The sequence below is a fragment of the Mytilus californianus genome, unplaced genomic scaffold (assembly GCF_021869535.1).
Source record: "Mytilus californianus isolate M0D057914Y unplaced genomic scaffold, xbMytCali1.0.p SCAF_10, whole genome shotgun sequence".
In the NCBI taxonomy this organism is placed as follows: domain Eukaryota; kingdom Metazoa; phylum Mollusca; class Bivalvia; order Mytilida; family Mytilidae; genus Mytilus; species Mytilus californianus.
Window position 1 is genome coordinate 49,121,522 of NW_026262582.1, and position 13,866 is coordinate 49,135,387.

Consider the following 13,866-nt stretch of genomic DNA (forward strand, 5'->3'; position numbering starts at 1 on the left):
GACGCATGAAATTTATAACGTGTTGTTTTCATTTTTTTCATAAATATATTAAAATTTTTCCCTATTTTTACACGACCTTTTAAACAACAGACTTACTTAAGTGATTGTGTCAAAATAAAATATAATATCGAACATAGTGTTGCTGGAGAAAAAATGTGCTACAATTATCTACAAATGTACCATATAAAGTTGCATCCCAGTCTTCAAAGTTATCCAGAGTTTCCGTACTTTTTTTTATTAATCCAGCATGATTCTGTGAAAGAATTCATTCCCATTTTAGAGTTAACATGGTTATTTCAAAATCATGTAAGATTCTTATAATCATCAACTTACCCTGGAACTAATTTTGATTTCAAATTTAAATGCAGGGTTCTTATGGGCCAATGATATTACTTTTTTGTCTGTTTTAAACTGAAAGCACCTTACATGTATTTACCCATTTACTAATCCCTTGAAAATCCCCATTTGTAATTTTTAAACCATAGCTCAGCTGTGAAGGTAATTACGCCTTGTGATCACAATAAAAGAAACTTTTCCATAGAAACTTCCCAAAAAATGAAAATGGGAATATAAGAATCATTGATTAAACCTGGCCAGCTACAGGGTCAAGTTGACTTTTGTTATTCATATAAATAAGAAGATGTGGTACGAGTGCCAATGAGACAACTCTCCACACCTTTACCTTGAGGTTTTTATGAACAGGTGTTGATACATGTAGTTGTATGAGATTATCTTTCGTGGAAGGTTTCAGTATTGAGTTCTTGACTACGGGAGTCTGTGCCAATGAAGGAATACTGAATTGATTCTCTTCATCATCCATCAGTGAAAATTCCATTAAATTACTGATATTCATTCTTCACTGAAAAAAGTCAAATTCATATTAGTATAACTATAAACTGCTCCTCTAGCTGTGTTGAAGATGAAATCCATTTTTTAACTTCATGTGAAAAATTTATCTCTGATAGAGATGCTCTCTTTGACTTTGTTTGCCATAAAATTCCAAACTTTTCTTAACTGGACGATCAGCAAAAATTCATATATTTAATAAGCTGTGAAGACAATCAGGTCCTTAATGCTGTTGGAAAATTTATTGAATTCAATATGAGTTAAATGTATTTATTTCTCATATGAATATATTACTATAAAACAAGGGTTTTTTTTACAGTCTAGTTGTATTGTAATTGTGTATTTAAATTCTATGTATCTATGCTAATCAATGTTCTTTTTCCTTATACATGTATTCTCTATATGCCCCTTGTGGGCCCTTAATTGGTAATAAAATATATCTTATCTTATAAACTTGTACTTATCTGGGATACATGAATTTACACCAATCATAAAAAATTAACACACTGCACTCGCACATTTTTTATACTTGGTCGCTGCAAATTTTGTGGTATAGGAGAGCAGCTGAGAGATTGACTACCCCCCTTGTCATATATTTTGAATAAACAAATACATATCCCATTATAATTTTCCACAATAAACATTGCTATAGCTATCATGCTTTTTCCTTTTTCATGGAGACATATATTTGTAACTAGATTTGACAAATATCTGTAGCATTTTCTTTAAGTCATACATTTCATTTTAATTGCTTGATCATATCATATTATATCATACATGTAGCTGTGGAACCGTAGCTACAACAGACAGGGGTACTACTTGTACAAGTTGTTTTTATTTACTTGAAGTAAATAATAGTATACTTAAATAAGTAAATTTGTTATGTTCATATTTTCTTATAAGGTTTAAATAATCTCCCCTTAATTTTCTCAAAATAATAATTTTCTCAAAATATTTACTTGTATAAGTAATGTTTTTTTACAATCCCTAAAATTCTAAAGTTTTGGGATGTAAAAACATGTCTTTAACAATTTTTCTCTGGTAAGCTCATAATTTTTTATTAGAGTTCAAAGTTTCATCTCATTAACTTAACAAAGAAACTAATTGGGCAAAGATCTGAAGTAAATTGAGCAAGGCCTTCAAAAATTGCCCCTTGTAAATGAGCAGTGTTTTGAAGATAACAGACAAATGAGATTTCCGAATACTTGTCCATAAAGTTACACTTAAATGATAAGTAAAGACATCTGCAAAGGACAGACGATTAAAAATTCTATTAGAGCAAAGAAACATGAAGAAGTCCTGAGAAATTTAAGAAAAGAAGATAGTATGACTTTTTTACTTGTATTAGTAAAAAAATCTGAATGTCTAAGGGACATAACTAAGCCATTAAAATAATTTACCTATACAAGTAAATAAATTATACTTGTATAAGTATCTTACAAATTTACTTATATAAGTATATTGCTATTTACTTATATAAGTATATTGATATTTACTTCTTTAAGTAAATAAAAATAACTTGTACAAGTACATGTAGTACCCCTGACTGTAAAAGTTAGAAGTAAATATAAAATTATATTTTTGACAATTTGCAGACGATCCCAACTAGTCAAAATATATCATAAGGACCATAAGAGCTACAGTCATGACAGTTCCGTAGCTAATTATATCATGCAGCTTGAAAAATATTCCAAGTCCCTGTTGTACATTGTGATCTGGAAGTTTCTGTAAAACACATTATCAGCCAACTTTATCCTCATGTGATATGTTTTTTTCGTACTATAACTAATAACAATTTTCACTGCTAACTGTTGAGTTTATATTTACATTTGTTGGGCTTAGATTTATTTGTCAGAGCTTACTGCGTATTTTTAAAATTTCCATTTACTTTGCGATTTTCAGTCATAAAAATGCATATGTGTCATATGTTTTCATATGAAATAAAAATGGGATCAATATGTGGACAGGAAATGGCTAACAAATCTTGAAATGAATGTTTTCCAAAATTGTAGTTCTTGTGATTGCATACCAGGTGGTAAACTTTTATTTAATATTTTCCAGTACTAATAAATATTTGCACAGAACTCGGTAAAATTTGAGGGACCCGAATTTCTGAATAATATAAATCGAAAGTTCCAGAAATTCGGGTCTGCAAAAGTAACTGAGTTCGGTGCAACAATTTATATAATACTCTCTGAAAGTAAACGAACTTGGGAAATTAGGGAAAACTTGTTGAAAAAAACCAGTAGGTCATCGATACCTCAGATGGAATTGTAACTTAATATATCAGTACTTTTAAAATTTCTGGAAAAATTTAGCATCAACAAGCATACAAACAGTCAGGGGACTTACTTAAATGAGTGATTTTCTAAATCACTGATTCAAGTAACATTGTAACCATAATGGTTGGAAGTAAGAGTTGTCTTTCTTTAATAATCACCTATTTAAGTAGTACAAATTAATCACTAGACTAAGTGATTTAATTTTATTGTAGCTTTAAATATAGAATACTAATGATCCAGGGACTAATTATGTTGCTAAAATTATCAGAACCAACATCTGGATGACCGGGTCATGTCAGGTGATGACCTTGTACTAAATCTAGGATAATGACATAAAAATCACTTAAGTATCATTCCTCAATTTCCTTCCAAAAAATCACTTCTTTAAGTGTCATTATTTTGATAACCCCCACTAATTTCAACACCCCCGAACAGTGAAATTTTGATCGCGAACAGTAGAATTTTATTACATAATCTCTAAGATGAAACCTTGAATTTTACAGGAAAAATCTGTTAAGAAAGTATCAGTTCATTATGTAAAGCCATTTTTATAGCATTTTTTCAACTAAAATAGAATTTGCAGCTAAATGATTGCATCAAAGGCATAAACCTTGCTGCTTAAAAGAAGCCAAAAGTACATTTTTTTCAATTTTACTAATGAAAAGATACTATCTAAACCTATGTCTTTAAAATTTTGGTAAAACTACAAAATCACAATTTGTGACAAAACTTCGAATTTGCTACTTAAATAAGTGATTTAAAAATCACTTATTTCAATTAGTCCCCTGACTGACAAAAGGGGCGAATTTATACATGTATATATATATGCAAAAATTGCTAGCAGTCAGTGAAGATTTCATGGCAATATAGGGTCTCAAAGTTGAGAATAAAATTCTCTCTCAAAGTCCATCAGAAAAAAAAATGGCTTTGACGTCACAGGAAGGTGCACAGCAAAAATTAAAATAGCCTTTCAAGACCTTATAATTATTAACCATGATAACTTCAACTCGAAGACTTTTGACAGAAATGATCAACAACCACATAATAGTCATGTGACTTGAAGATCTGTTATCCAAGAGGCAGTTGACATAGCTATAACTCTTGCAACCTCCCAGAATTTCTCTCAACAGCTTTTCTAGTGATGCATATTTTTGACATGAAAAAAATGGCTTTTATGTCTTTAAAAGCGACTTCGACTTCAACAATGTAACCATTGCGTCAATGGCGGTTACAAAACAAGATAACTTAATTATTGACATTGTGCACATAATTTTGTGCCATATGATGGCATATCTAACATGTCTAAGCGACTGTGAACATGGTGGTAATGTTTGATATTTATCAGATGTAGTGTTGATGCCGTTCCTAATTTAGAAACAGGAAGACATGTCACAAAGTATAGAGGGAAATATGGACGACATGAAAACATATGAATGGCAATATATTGGGTAAAATCTGGATCTGCCAAACCAGAACTTGTTTCATGCAAATAGGGTAAGTAAAGAAGGGAGGAGGACTTTCCTATAATGGCGATTGCATGAACAAGTGCACGTGGAAGAAAAGAGGGAGGAACCTTTACTATCTAATCTAATCTAATCTAACTTATCTTTAAACCCCCTTTGTAGAGGAACCATATTTTCATATGTAGAACAGGTGCTCTCTTTATATACAGTGCTGCTTCTCCTTCCACCATTGGACATCTAACCATATGTTCATGCTCAGCTCGGGTGCAATCTATATACAGTGCTGTTACTCCCTCCACCATTCGATATCTGATGTGCGCATATTTACACTGAAGTCCTACCCCCACACAATTTGCGTAAAATCCTTTATTTTACAGTTTAGTTCACTTGATTCCAGAAATTTGTGTGGTTCCCCCAACCACGCCCTTATAGATGTTGAGATAACGGAATCGCTTATTTTATTGTCACCTCGCACTAGATTTATTACTATCCGCATACCATCTTGTAACGGGCTATATGAAGTTGATATAGCAGGCGTCGAGTGAGGCGTTTTATTTGTACTACACTGACTGGAGAGAGTTTCTTTGCTTTCGCTACCGGCGTTAAATCCAGAATATGTTGTAGTTTTTCGTTCGTTGATAGTTCATCAAATTGAATTCCCATTGCGTTCAGCGTTGTGGTTATTTCGTGAAGTATGGTGTTCCTCACTATTCTCAAGCTTTCACATTTCAAGATAAAGTGTTCTATATTTTCTTCTTCCTTTGCACATAACAGACATTTCGGATCAGTCTCATCTTTGTACATTCTGATCCTTTTGCTCTGAAGGATATACGAGCCTGTAAGCAGCTTTAATTTTACTGGCAATCTTGCTGTATCAATAGTAGAGTGGCAGTTGATTTTGAGTAGAGGGTGTATATTTCCGGTTCTCAAATTTTCAGTTTTTAAGAAATTGAGCCCTTTATATAATGGCTGTAACTGAACTATTGATCTATTCCAGTGATTGTATATTGTCTTCTTGACAGTTGAGGTCCATACGGTCTTCTTAACTGGGTTGTTCAAATACCAGCTTGCCTCCTGCAGGTCATACTTTCGTAGCATATGCTTAATAACAATGAACCAGCTAGAACTTCCATCGTTTTTTATAAGAAGTTGGCGTTTGCAAGTGATTTTTCTACACTGTCGTCAGGCTGGTTGCAGATGTTGTTAAATAGGCCTAATGCTCGGATGTGTACTTGTGCCTCAATAGGTAGTATTCCTGTTAGGATGTTAACAGTTATGTCTGCTACACAGGTTGGTAGAGAAAGTATTTGCTTTAGGAGTTTCTTCTGGAAGTTTTCAAGAAGTGTTAGTGAGCTTGTTGTTGGTAGTATTAGCTCTAATCCATATAGTAGTACTGGAGAGATGTAAATTTTGTACAGGTGCACCATTGTCTCTACGTCAAGACCGTTGTGGCCATGGAATCCTCCCACAAGCAGGCTATAAGCACTTCGTCTTGCTTTTTTAATATTTTCTTCCACATTTGCTATCATGTTGCCCTTGAGTGATGTAGTTCTAATGATTCCTAGATGTGTGGCTTTCTCAATTGATGGCATATCGTTTTGTCCCATTTTAAAGGTCTGGTTGTTAGACTCCTGTTTTCGCTGTTTATGGGAGATGTTCAGGACTACACTTTTTGTTGGTTGTAGTTCGTAGCCTTCCATATATGCATAGTCATAAGCCATATTAATGAGTATTTGTGCTTGATCAGGGTCTTGACTGATAAGCGCGATATCGTCTGCACATGCTGTACTATTTACACTAATATTTCCTATTATATAGCCAGCTCCAGTTGTTTCGTACATATTAAGAAGTTGATTGATGTAGAGTTTATACAGGTTAGTGCTGAGTATACCTCCTTGTCTGACTCCTTGGTTAACTTTAAATGGTTGAGAGATATTTCCTTCCCATTTGACTACACTTTTTGCGTTTTCGTGCAGGTCTTTAATCAGTCCCCAATGTCCATCATCAATTCCTGCCAAGAATACCCTTCGAAGCATGTGGCTATGTATTACTGTGTCAAACGCTGCTTTTGCATCTAGGAGTACAAGGTAGAGAGTTATATTGTTGTCTTTTGATTCTCTGTAGCTTTCTTCTATTGGTAAGGCTGAATTCAGTGGCGATGACCCTGCTGTTAAACCTCTTTGCTTTTTGTTTTGTGTTTCTAGGACACGGTCATTTGTACGTTCTTTGATGATAGTTTCGATAATCTTTCCTATGACTGGCAACACAGTAATCCCTCTGTAGTTGATAGCTTGCTGCCTTGTTCCCTTGTTTTTGAATACTGGTGTTAAAAGGCCTATCTTGAGTGTTTCTGATATGATCCCATGTTTGAATATGCATTGTACCAGCGGAACAAGAAGTTTCTCTGTATCAGATCCTGCGTGGATGATATGCTCTATTGTTATACCATGGTAGTCTGCCGATTTTCCTTTGTTTATAGAACGGATAGCTTTTGTTATCTCTTCAGATGTTACGTTTTTGATGTTATTTTGTTGTACAAGCTTGTTTATTGATTGAATATCGTGTTCAACTAAATTATGATAAAGGCTGTCTAAACGTGTTTTCTCATTGAATGTTGCCAGACTGCTAAAATGTTCTTGAAATCCATTGATAATATTATCGTTCTCAACATATTGGAGACTGTCAATATGTGTATCAATGTGGGCAGAGTACCATTCTTTGTCAACCTTATCCCAGTTGACCTTCTTTTTTATCCTGCTGTTGTTTTGCTTATGATTAACTTCTGCATTTTTGTACTTGAATTTGATGCTCATACGGATAGGATGGTGGTCTGACGTATTTTCTATCAGTTCGTTCAGGACTTGTTTTGCTTGAAAGTCTTGATCTGCTAGGTTATGCAAAAAGTAATCAATTTCTGAGGATTCTTGTCCTATTGAATTAACAAAAGTTTTTGCCTTGTCGTATTTTAAGCCGCATTCATTTATAAAGTCTCGCAGGTATAGATTACGTTTTGTGCCTGTTTGTTCATTCAGATCCTCATTTGTATCTCCTCCTATGATAATTTTATGGGTTTCAGTGTATTTTTGGTAGAGCTCATATAATTGATCAATTACGTCTTGGTATTCTGATAGATGGTTTTTACTCCCTTTTGCTGGTATGTATACTGATGTTAAGAGTATATTGGAGTTGGAGTTTTCCTTGATTTCTATACACTGTATTCTTTCTGAACCAAGGTCTATTGGTTTTATCATGTGATCAATTTTTTTCTTCCATAGTATGGCTACTCCTCCGTATCCTCGAGGCATACATATTGGTAATAGCGGCTCATTCATATCAACCCCCTTGCCTATATAGTTTATATGTTCATTAAGTTCACCGAGTAGATGTAGCTGTGTTTGGAACAGCCAATGCTCCTGAATGAGAATTATATCATTACTTTGTAAAAGTTTATGTACTATTGGTCCACACGTTTTTATGTTTTTACAGTTGAATGAGACAAGTTGTAGTTGAGAACTCTCTGATTTTTTGACGCCTGTTTCTTCTGTTACATACGGTTCAGGTTGAGGCTTTGTAGTGCTAAAAAAGACTGTTGTGCTGAAGTTGGTATAATATTTCTGTTGCCACTAAGCTCTTGTTTATTTTGCGTTGCAGGGTATGACGCATTCTTTGGCCAAAGATGTTGATGGTGAGCAGTATGATAGTCTATATTTGGCTTATTGTCTGCATATGTCGGTATTTGCATTGGCGGTGGGATATTGTAATGCATATCTCTCTGTTTTGGCAAATTCTGGTCTGCTGATTTTTTGTAGCTCAGTGGTTGCCCAGTAAGGTGTTGTACTGTGGTTTGTGTTATTGGAGCTATATTTTCTTTCTGCGTATGATTTACAGTTTTTTTCAGTTTGCCTACTACTGTCTGTCTTTGGTGATTCTGTAGCTGCTTGCTGATTGCCATCAAAGAGCTTAATCTTGTCGAGCTGTCTATCCATTTCGTCTAGTACGATGTTTGATAATTTTGTATGGAGATTTGCTAGTTTTTGATCAAGCTCTTGTTTCATCTTATGATAGACGTCCTGACTACTGGTTGGGGCTTCACATGTGTTGGGTGAAGCAGGCATAGCTAGGTGGCTGTCAGATTCAATTCTTCTGTTGAGTAGTTTAACAGTTTGTTCTAATTCGAAATTCCTGGCTTCTAGCTGTTGACATCTTGATTCTAGCAATATTTTCTCATTTCGTATCTCAATTAGTGATTTTTCCTTAATTTTAAGTTGCTCTTCTACTTTTTTAACTTTAATTTCTCTTGCTCTTAGTTCACCTAGTTTAGGTAGTGTTGGATCATCCAGGTTTTGTTGTTTCACTTTGGGTTTTCTGGGTTTAGGTATTGGCTTTGTGGTAGCTAGTGGTGTTGACTCTTCATTGAGCACAGTTGTTTCTTGGCTTTCCCTCCCAATATTCATGTGGGGGGTTACAATAGCTAGATCTTTGTTGATGTTTTCTTGTAGCTTGAGTTCTTCTTGAAGTATAATACAGGGTATGCATATGTATGTTTCGTTTATTTCGGTCATACATTTGATGTGGCATTTGTTGTTGCAATCTTCGCATATGTCCCAGGCTGGATCTGTAAGCATAGTGTCACATACTGCGCAATTCGCCTCTGGTTGGCGGGTTGTTGATGTTTCATCTTTGTTGCAAACTTTCAATAATTCGGTTTCTTCTTCAAGTAGTTGCTGGGCATGGGTGTTACTCTGTGCGCACCTCTTCAATGCTAGGAGGCTAGATTTTGCTTCACAGCATAGCTTGCATTCATAGTACTCCTCGCCGTTTGAGTTTTCTGCTACTTGTATCTCTTGTTGTGTTAGTTTCTGGCATTTATAGTGTACCCAGTGATTTCCAGTATCACAGTAAGTGCTTCTAGTTCTGCACTTTTTGTTACATTTGGTACAAGTTTCATTGCCATCTGTATTTAGTTGTTCATTCATCCTACTTCCTTTGGCAAGGTCGTTGTTGCCCAAGAGATTTTGTAGTTGGTTGCCTAGTTGCCTGTTTAACTCTTCAGTGTTCAATCCTTTAACACCTTGTTCTTGCAGGCCCTTGAGGACAATCTCATGTATGTTGTTGATATCGTTGGCTAAAAATTGGTTAGCATCAGTTCCATTTATTAGAAGACGACTAGTTGTGTTATATATGTTAATTGTGTAGCTATTGCTGCTCAGGGCAACTTTGATTATATGCTGCACTATTGTAGTTTGCGATTTATCAGTTATCTTCCTTATATTTGCTTGTCCTTTGATCTCAGGAAGGTTTTCAAAGTAGTTTAGAGTTGCCAGTCGAAGTAATTAAAATGTTACTGCATCTGCTGTTAATACAATTCCACCCTTTGTATGTTTATATTCTACATTAAGATTTCTTTTAGTCGCTTCAAGCTTTTTGTATAATGCTTTTGTGATATTCAGTGTATAGTTTTTCACATGGGTCTCTTCATTGACCTCGGTTCTAGATCTCGCACGGGATTTATTTGTTGGTACTAGGGAAGACATGGCTATAAATGTTACTGTTAGGTTCACTTCTGTCTGTTGACAATGTTCAGATAGATTTAGTGTTTCAACAGCGTGGCTTGGTCATCCCATGCCTTCTGATCCACACCAAATTTTCTCTGGTTGTTTAGTGCCAACAGTCTACCCGGATTTGAGTTGATAGTTCTGCTAACCAAGCTTTGGCCAAAATTGGTTTAGGGTGTATACCGTCTAAGTAGAGCTGGTAATTGATATACTGTTTACGTGGTTTGTTCTTTCCCCTTTTTACTTGTTTGCTTGCTTTGAGATGTAGGTTGAGCAAGGGAGATCGTTCATGAAGAGAAGAGTTTAATTCCTGTATTTGTGAATTTAAATTGATAATTTGTTGGTGTAGCTTTTGGTCCTGGTTGATTCGGTCTTCGGATGGTGACTTCTTGTTATGATTGTTCCATTTAGTTATAGAATAGTGAGGAATTTCGATAAAAGTTATTTTAGAATTAGGATATGGCTGTAGCAGTAGTTTGAATTTCTTTAAATTTTCAAATAAATTTTTTGAAGTATCTGGGTGTTGACTGGCTAAGGATATTGTGCGGTCTTTATTCTTGGTTGTAAGGTCACAGGTTCCGAGCCAAATATAGAGATGAATATTTCCTAATTCGTTTATTTTGCTTTTGATGTTTTTCTCCAGCCAGTGTAGGGAGTTTTGTATATTGGTTCCTCTTTTGTTCCACCAGATAATTTGACGGTCCTCTGGATGACGGACTTGGTCTTTAAGGTAGACCCCTTTGCTGTCGGATAGTATGACAGGTCTCAAGTACCTTTCCCCTACTGTTACAGATCTTGGGGTTTGCAAATAATCTCGTATTTTCTTTTCAGACATGTACACAATAGTTGTTAATTACGTTGGGGCTGGGGTTGGGGGATGACGATAAATGTTCTTTATAAGTTTTAAAGATATTGTAATATTCTATATGTTGTCGATTGAATTAATATTGTTCCAGTAGAAAAGAAATATTTACTTGGATTGGCCTTTTTTCCAAGATGGCGGCGGACCGCCTCGGTGGTCAATCTGTTGACGATCGCTGAATACACTAATTAAAGTTTTGTGTGGAGGTAATTTTTGCAAATAAAACAAGGACAGTGTTCTAGTGCTTTTAACCACTACTTATTGGACGATAAAGTCCCCTTTCACCACAATAAACTTTGACTTTTTTTTTACAGAGCTCCAAAACCAACTTCCACCATTGAATCCTTATCGGCGGAGTATCGCATGATGATGAAAGTGCCTGCGAGCTATCAGCTTTAAGAACTCCCCCTTTTTCAAAATTTGCATGTACAATCTTTCCTTTCTAAGAAACCTATATTACATTTCAACATTGAGTGTTTGTGGGTTTTACCTGAATGGATGTGTCAATAGTTTAGAAAATATTCTATCGGTCTAGAAATACTCATTCATTTCATTATTTACATTCACTCATTTTTCAAAGTGACGGAAATTCAAATTGCGCGCTTTTTAGTGACTGCGCATGCGTTCATAGAAATGTCTGAATACCAGCAATCGCCCAATTTATGAACAACAAAGGACCAATCAAGTCGACGTATTGCCCTTTAGGACACAAATGATTACTTGTTGTTTGGGCATGCAACATTCAATTTCTTCCTTGCCCATCAATCCACAGGTGCTTAGGGAAATGAAACTCCCTTTTCTATATAAATATATATTTGTTTGTGTTTTATTTTTTTAGCCTGAATAATCCTTACCGCTTTACTATACTTATCTTCTCTTAATTAATATGTTCTTGTCCTAATTATCCATACGATTTTACAATACAATTATGATAAAAATATAAAAGGAACATGCTTTAAAAAAAAATAAAACACAAACAAATATATAGAGAAAAGGGGGTTTCCCCTATCGCCTGTGCATCAACCCCCAATCTATTATGATAAGTTTGAAAATATTTGATTTTGTGACATGAATCAAGGAATCTAATTAAGATCGACTTATAGGGTATTGCACTTTTTATAGGACTTGGTAGTTAATACGTCAATTTTTCCGTAATTGTTCCAACAAAATAATCTCATGATTTGCAATACCCGCTTTAGACCACTGATCACCACCGTTGAAGACCCTAGCTAGCTCTTAAATCAACCTTGAATGATGTCATGATTATATCTTTTGAACACACGAATAAATATGACTGGTGGATAGTTATGGTCCTATTGGAAATCATACCACATCTCATGTTTTGATATAATAACATTAAAAGATACCAATATAAAAATAAGGAGATGTGGTATGATTGCCAATAAGACAACTATCCACCAAAGTTCAAATGAAGTGGATGTAAGCCGTACGGCCTTCAGCAATGAGAAAAACCCATACCGTATGGTCGGCTATAAAAGGCCCCGACATGAAAAATATGAAACAATTCAATTGAGAAAACTATAACGGCCTAATTTATAACAAAACAATTTACGAAAAATAAATAATTATGGCAGACATGAACTAACAACAACCACAGAACTACAGGCTCCTGACTTGGGACAGGCACAAAAAGAATGTGGCGGGGTAAAACATGTTTGTGAGCGCTCAATCCTCCCCTAACCTAAGACAGTGGCGTAACCATGATAACAATACAACAGAAGTACAGACTATAAAAATCAGTTGAAAAAGTCTTAACTAATTGTTGAAAGCCGTACTTTGACCTATAATTGATTACTTTTTACACATTGTGACTAAGATGGAGAGTTGTCTCATTGGCACTCATACCACATCTTCTTATTTCTATTAACTCAAGTAAAACTGCACCAGAGGCTATAAAATCCATATATTCAAAGGGTGTCAAAGGGCACATGTTATTTAAAAAAAAGAAGTAAGGTGATTGATAACCACATGTATAAAATTTTTAATTTGTACTCAGTTCTTTTTTTTTTTTTTTTTTTTTTAGATCGCAGCATATGTTGCCCTATATATATCGTCTAGGGTTATTAAGAATGTCATTGTAAATAATGAAAGTGCATGTAATCCACGTAATATCTTTTCAACTATAACAATGTATAAATCAATTGCTTTATCTTCAAACAAACAAAAAACACACTATTCATCAGCATACAGGGTCATTGGTGACAATTAAGGTCAGAATACATTATAGGCTAAGGGTTGTAAATTTTGATATATAAACGTATCTCTTCTACGGAATATCTCTAAGTTTTTGTAATATTGAATTGGTATTGCATCTCCTAAAAGGTAAGTTTTTAAATCAGACTGTATGTTCAGTGGCGGATCCAAAGGGGTGGGGGTGAGGGTTCCGGGAGTTGGAACCCCCCCCTTTTTTTTACGATCAATGCTTTTGAATGGGGACATATGGTTGGAACCACCCCACCCGCACTTTATCCTGGGTTGGAACCCCCCCCCCCCCCCCCCTTTATAAATGGCTGGATCCGCCCCTGATGTTTTCTCTTATGAAGTGCTTCACACTTTGTCATGCCGGGGCCTTTTATATCTTACTTTTGCTCATGTATACTTCCTCATCTTTAGTCACTGCGTGAGTCTCGTGGATAGTTGTCTATCGGTAATATGCAATTATACCATTTATATTATTATAACATTTGATTTCGGAAAAAATATGTCGGTGTATTGATAATATAATTATTCATGTTTTTTTTGTCGTATTGTGCTTTGCTAAATTTGTTTTAAATTACTTGATTTATTTTTTGTTAAAGTCGGTCTTCATCAAGCATTAGAGTATTCATCCATTTTGG